The sequence below is a fragment of the Rhineura floridana genome, chromosome 6 (assembly GCF_030035675.1).
Source record: "Rhineura floridana isolate rRhiFlo1 chromosome 6, rRhiFlo1.hap2, whole genome shotgun sequence".
In the NCBI taxonomy this organism is placed as follows: domain Eukaryota; kingdom Metazoa; phylum Chordata; class Lepidosauria; order Squamata; family Rhineuridae; genus Rhineura; species Rhineura floridana.
The window spans coordinates 85,661,975-85,669,005 of NC_084485.1; positions in this window are offsets into that span (position 1 = coordinate 85,661,975).

Here is a 7,031-nt window from a genome sequence, read left to right on the forward strand (position 1 = left end):
AATCCCAACATGTTCCTGACACTACTCTGCCAATGTCATTCTTCAACCAGACGCATGCATTCAGAATTCCCCTAACGTATATGGCTTGTTTTGATCACAGAAATCCCTCAATAGTGTACATAGAAGATTCAAATAGGCAAGCTACACAGGAAGTGGATTGGACTGTGAAAGACCAACCCAAATTGTGTTTGCATTTTTACAAATTTGTAGGGCAGTATAATATCTCAGAGAGGAGGTCAGGTCCTCTGCTCCCCTGGTGCATTCACTATAGCTGCCTAATTTCCCTGCTTTTTAAAGTTTGATAGAAATATCTGTTGGCTATAGATATGTTCTTAAACCACAAGGTTTTTTTGCCTATTAGTGAATTTCTCTGCTTTTTAATCAGGAAGATAAGAAATGGGATCCTGTTCAAGTTTGCTAAGAATGGAAGGTGGCAGCTCTGCATTGAGACAGCAGTGCAGGCGGGGCTGGAAATTCCTGGGTATTTACCAGGGCGGGAAAGTCCTTAGCTGGCAGCTTGGTCGTAAATCTGCCAGGCTAACAAGGATGAAGCATGATCAGGGCAAGGCCCTTTCCAAGCTTACGTTCCAAGCCAGAAGTCCAGAAGCGAGGTCAGTAGAGGTCCGGGTTCAAGTGCTAAGGGGTCAGTCCAAGATCAGGTTCACGGAATCTGGAAACACACGAAGCCACGCCTGACATTGTAGTCAGCAACGAGCTGAAGCCAAGGTCTGTCTTTTAAGGAGCAGGTTTGTCAGCAGGTGTGAGCCATCAGCGTTTTGGCCTTAAGTGGACAGGCCTGCTTCTCTTCTGCCTGACCTTCTGTTGTCTACATTCTGCAGGTGAGGGGGGAGTATCCTGTTCACTGTCTGCGTCTGGCTGAAGGGCTTCAGCTGTGTCTGGGGTGCTCTGCAGCTGAGGGGAAGAAGGAGCTGGGTTTTCAGGAGTTTCCTCCGTGTCTCCTTCTGGGTCTGCTGCTTCTGGGTCTGCTGCTGTTACTCCTGAGTCATCCTCATCTGATGAGTCCTCCGACGGGGCCATGACAGATGGATCATTTGCATGCTTATTAAGTTCAGTGGGATTTACTCCCCTGCAATCATGCTTAGGATAGGTGAAACTGACCACAGGGGGAGGGGAGGGGAGGGGAGGAGGAGGAGGAGGAGGAGGAGAAGGAGGGAGGAGAGGAAAGGCAGAGGGGAGGAGGAGGATGGGAGCAGGCAGGAGGGGGAGGGGAAGAGGACAGTTTGATCATTTGCATGTTTATTGAGTTCAGTGGTATCTACATGCAATCATGTTTAGGATAGGTACTACTGACTGGGGGGAGAGGAGGGAGAGCTGGAGTGGCAGGGGAGAAGGAAGGGAAAGGAGAAGAGAAGAAGGGGAAAGGCAGGTCATCATTTTCATGCTTATTGAGTTCAATGGGATTTACTCCTATGCAATCATGGTTAGGATAGGTAAAACTGACCATGGGGGAGGGGGAGGGGGAGGGGGAAGGAGTGGATTGTAGGGGGGCAAAGGAAGGGGGAGGGGAAAGCAGGTTTGATCATTTGCATGTTTATAGAGTTCAGTGGTATTTACTACCATGCAATCATGCTTAAGATAGGTAAAACTGACCATAGGGAGGAGGATGCGGATGGAGAGGGAGGGGGTAAGGAAGGGGTAAGGAAGGGGTAAGGAAGGGGTAAGGAAGGGGTAAGGAAGGGGTAAGGAAGGGGTAAGGAAGGGGTAAGGAAGGGGTAAGAGGGAGGGGATAGAAGGGAGGAAAAGGGAGGGTGGGTTTGATTATTTGCATACTTTTTGAGTTCAGTGGGATTTATTTCTGTGCAATCATGTTTGAAAATGGAAATGGACTGCCTTCATGTTGATCCCAACTTATTTAGACCCTATGAATAGGGTTTTAATGGTAAATGGTATTCAGAGGTGGTTTTATCATTGCCTTCCTCTGAGGCTGAGAGGCAGTGACTGACCCAAGTTCACCCAGTGAGCTTCATGCCTGTGTGGGGATTTGAACCCTGGTCTCCCAGGTCATAGTCCAACACTGACCTGGGGGAGGGGCAGGGAGGGTCGGGGAGGAGATTTGGTGGGTGGGCACTGGGCAGAGGGGAAGCCCCTTTCCTTTCCAAAAGGAAAACATTGTGAACAGTATCATTGCTTTTCAGCGTTTCCCCCACTTTTTTATTCTACAGCAGGCACATGTAGCCTCCCACCCAAATTTAAACCAAAGCTGTCCCTGGCCACATCCACATCAGGCCTTTATTAGAGTTGCTAGGTGATGCCCTGTTCCCCTCACAGATCTTCATTCAGAGTGGCTGACTGTTAAACCACTTTGGCACTGGAGCTCTGTTGGGAATAAGAGTCTCCTCTCAGCATCCTTCACAAACTACACTTCCCAGGATTCTCTGGGGGAATTGTCTCAAGTGAAATCAGAGTCTGGTGTGGGTGTGGCCCCTGAGTAGCCAAGCCAAGCAGCTGTGAGGCTGGCTGTTAGAACACTGACAGTTGGTTCTTACTGAGCATGCTCAATACTATCATTCAGTTCAATGTAAAATTTATTAAATTAATTAAAAATCAGCCAGGCATTTTTTAAATGTTTAAACAGCAGAAGATGTAGTTCAGAGTATGGGGCAAGGTCAGTAATAGAATTCCAGGCACTCGTGAACATGGCTGATTTTTAATTAATTTCAACAGATAAGGAGAACTCTGACAGAAAAAAGTCCAAAAGGGGGTCTGGGTTTTTTCCCTCTCTTTTTAGACTTTGAACTCTCTATTCTCTTTGACTCTTTTGTGTATCGCCATGAAAATTTAGAGGGTTGTTAAGCAAGTGTTTCTATAAGTTTTGAAAGGTTTTGTTTTGAAATGAGCTTATGAGAAGCATCAGAATGGCATGGGGGGTATTTTCAATTTAACATTGCGGAATGTGAAAAATCCATGCTGGCTATATTATATAACAGCCACTCTTGTGACTGTATAATTATGAAACCTGATGTAAAAATGGTAAATATCCAGTGTAGCCCATTGATGTGCCTTTCAGACCCTTTTGAGTCCATATACATGCTCTGATGCAGTGCTTCTCAAACTCCCACCACCATGGCCCACTTGAAAATTGCTGGTAGTCTTGACGGACCACTCAATAAATTCCTTTTGTTCAATAAATCAAAGCACGCACAGAACTCATATTTTAATAGCCTTAGCCTTGCCTTTCTAATATGGACATGCCTGTTTTTCTGAACAAAGTTATGTGAAGTCGTGTGTAAAGTTTATCAGTTTGAGCAAATACAGATATTCTCAACTGGTCTGCACCTTTTCTGTGGAGCACCTGAATGGAGCCAAAATTGTACTCTTTTGGGGGACTGATTAAGACATTCTTATTTGCCCAGCTTTTAAAATGTATTATTTTAGCTGGCTGAATAGTTTTGGACTATTATTACTTGAATTTTGTGTGTATTGTTTTATTTGTATTGTTTGTTTTAACATTATATTGATTGAATTCTTTTAAAAAAATGTACATCACCCTGCAATCCATGTTTGGATTATAAGAAAAAAAAATCTTTGACCATAGCAGCCAACCCAACCACTTCCATCTTACTATAATGGGTACACTGAATGAGCAAATATATATGTGGCATCACATTTCAAACCATACCTTTTCCATTTGATATCACCTTCCTGGATACTTGCACATGCCCTTTCAGTCACTAGCGCATATTGGTTCTCTCCTGAGCTGACCCAACAGCTTTAAGAATTTTTTTAACTGAACAGCAGATTTATACACTTTCTTAATAAATAACAAATCAAATTAAAATCTCCTGTTAAAATTCTCCTGTCCTACAGTCCAAATGGACTAAACATTGCTTTGGGAAGAGTTGCTCTCTTTTCCTCACCAGCAGGCAAAAATTCAAATTTGGCAAGTGAAGCTTTCTCTGAATTTCTGCCTCCTGTTGCTCTTAGAAATAGTGGCTGTGTAGGCAGGAAGTCTGCACTATGTGAATATCATCTGAACTATTTCAATCCTGTGCAAAAGAAGCCTTGCACTGTGATTTCCCCTGCTATTTTCTTGAATCAACTTTTTGGTTTTCCATAGCAAGAGGTGATTTAAGCAGAGAGAGGGAGAGAGAGTAGTACCTCTGGAAAGAAAAGGAGATGACTTTCCATTGGCTGTGCTTCTTAGTCACCTTGTCCAGCCAGTACAGTTGCTCCACCCACTCTGAATGGCTTGGATTACTCCTGTGCTTCAAGGGATGATTTAGAGACGAGAGGGAAGGTAAGTGTGGCTTTTTGTAGGGAGAAGAAAATTAGAGAATGTGAGAAAGACAAAGTGAGATTACAGATTTTGAATTCTGTGGCTGTGCATCTGGGTAAAACTTTGGAAGGCACAACTGTTTGGTACCGTTTTTATACAAGGGAAAAGGGAGACGGAGGGAGAGGAAGAAGGAAGGTAGTGAAGCTTGTCCTAGAGTACATAGGCAGCTGCCTTATAATGAGTTGAACAATTGGTCCATCTAGCTCTGTCTTGTCTACAGTGAGTGGCAGCAGGTCTCTGGGATTTCAGACACGGGGCATTCTTTCTCAGCCCTATCTGCAATGAAATGCCAGGGGCTGCACTTGGGATCTTCTGCATGCAAGGCAGATGCTCTACCACTTGGCAGAACTATTCAAATCAGTTTCATTTGTGCACACATGCTGGCATCCTTCTGAATTTTTGCCAGAAAAAGAAAGGGAGAAGCCACAAGGGAAGAAATATGGACAGCCAGCACATTGTAGCAAAATGGGGCTCCAGAGGTAGCCATTGGGAATGGGGAAGTGGTGAGGATGGGGAAGCTGGAGGGGATGTGTAATGACAGCCAACAACATGTGGCAAGCCTCTCTTCAGTGGTTCTCTCTCAGCATCAAGAATGCAACGTTCGTAGGGCTATTTGCTGCCATTCTCTGTTTACAGGTCATTGTAATGTAGCAATTCTTACCCTGCTGTTTTTATTTTACTGCCTTGCTCCAGATAACAATTCCTATTCCTTCCTTTGTCTATTAGAAGAGCCTTGTAAATGGGGATAATCAGCATTTTTTATTTAACCATTTCACTATCTCAGGGGTCGGGATCCTGTGGCCCTCCAAATGTTGCTGGATTCCAGCTCCCATCCGCCTCAGCAAGGGATGATGGGAGATGTAGTACAGCAACACATAGAGGGCCACATGGTCTCCGCCCCTGCACTATCCAAATAGGCAAGCCAGCTTTTTAACAAAGATATTGAATTAAAAATCCTGTTTTATTAAATCAACATATACAATATACATGATCATATTTTACCAAGAAAACAATTGTGAACTAGGTTTAGAAAACCCCTACTTATTTACATGTGGGGTGAGCCTGCCTTAGGACTGTGAAATGAAATGGTGGGAAATTGATATAGTGTTGCTACATTGATCTGCTCTTTAGGGAGCTGGGTGTCAAAACTATTTTTAGTTCCAAATGAGGGAAAGAGTAGCAGCCACAGGCTGGAGAGTGTAAATCACTCTGTAGTCTTCAGTCTGTTCTATTGAAAAGGTTATCTAAGCATCTTGTTGGAGGGTCGGTCTAGACCTTCAGGGGAAAGTTAAAATATGGAAATTTCATACTTATCTCTCTACTTAAAATGTAGACAAACATGTTTCCACTTCCCGCTATGTGAGCCTCTAACCCCAATGTGGTATTTTATTTTACAAATAAAATTCATAATTATTGGGATTGTTCATAATTATGGGATTTTTTTGCCATGAGATTTTGCGCTGGCTCTGGCTTAAAGGGCTTTAAAGGGGGATTACACAGATTTATGGAGAATAGATCTATCACTGGCTAAGTGCCCTGACTCACCCCATACATTTAGAGCACATTTAATACATTGCTTTCACCAAAGAATCCTGGAAACTATAGTTGGTTAAGGGTGCTGGGTAAGGTAGCTCTGAGGAATAAATTACCGTTTCCAGGATTCTTTGTGGAAAACCATGTATGGTGTGGATATGACCTAATAGTAGGGATGGAAGGATCTGTCAATTTTGGTTCTCTCAGTTTCTAATTTTTCCAATCTTAAATTCATTTCTCCATATTTATGCAGTAATTTTTGATTCTTTTCAAAAAAGATCCTCATGAAAAATCTTCAGCACTTTAGTGATAATTTCTCCTAATAAGCATATTTCTGTATGCAGTTTTGACCAATGCACTAATTTTTACAAGCAAGGTATCCTAATGTAATGCATTTTTGTATGTTATTTTCACCAATATATTCATTTTTGTGCACACTTTCCCCTAATATATGAATTTTTGTGAACATTGCTTGGCTGGAGAAGTGCATTGCAAAATTCAGATAAATATGAATCTCAAAGGATGCCTGTGTTTTGGTTTTCATATTTTTTTGGAAGTGTGAATTTGATATATTTGGCTTTAAATGCAATCTGAATCAAATTTCTCTCCCATCTCTACCTAATAGTCATGATAACTGGGACCTGCAACAAAATGGTACAATTTACAGTATCTTCTACCCCTGAGAAGAATGCTCCACTTCAGGGTCTAGCCGGCCGTGAAACAGGATCCTTGTACTTCAGGCTTCTTAATGGGGGAAGGACTCAGAAGACATGCATAGGAAAAAAGGACACCTTTTTTCTTTCTGAGGCTTTCCCTTTCTATGCTTCAACATGTTTTTAAAGTGCTAGAGGGCTTCCCGATGAAGTATCTTCTCCTATACCAACCTGTCCGTTCTCTGATATCTTATCTACAATCAGGCCCTCCTGGTTCCATTCCCTGGGGGAGGGCCTTTTCTACTGTGGCACCCACTCTTTGGAATTCCCTCCCCCCTGCTGTGCGTCAGGAGCCAGCTTTAGTTGTGTTTTGTTGTCTCTTAAAGACCTATTTCTTTAACCAAGTGTTTGCTGAGTTTAATGCCTCGCTTTTACTGATATATTTTCTGTTTATTTTGCTATGGACCATTGTATTGCTGATTTTAGCCTATTGTTGTTTTCATGTGCTCCACCACCCTAGGATTTGTTTAATGAAAGGCAGTTTGTTA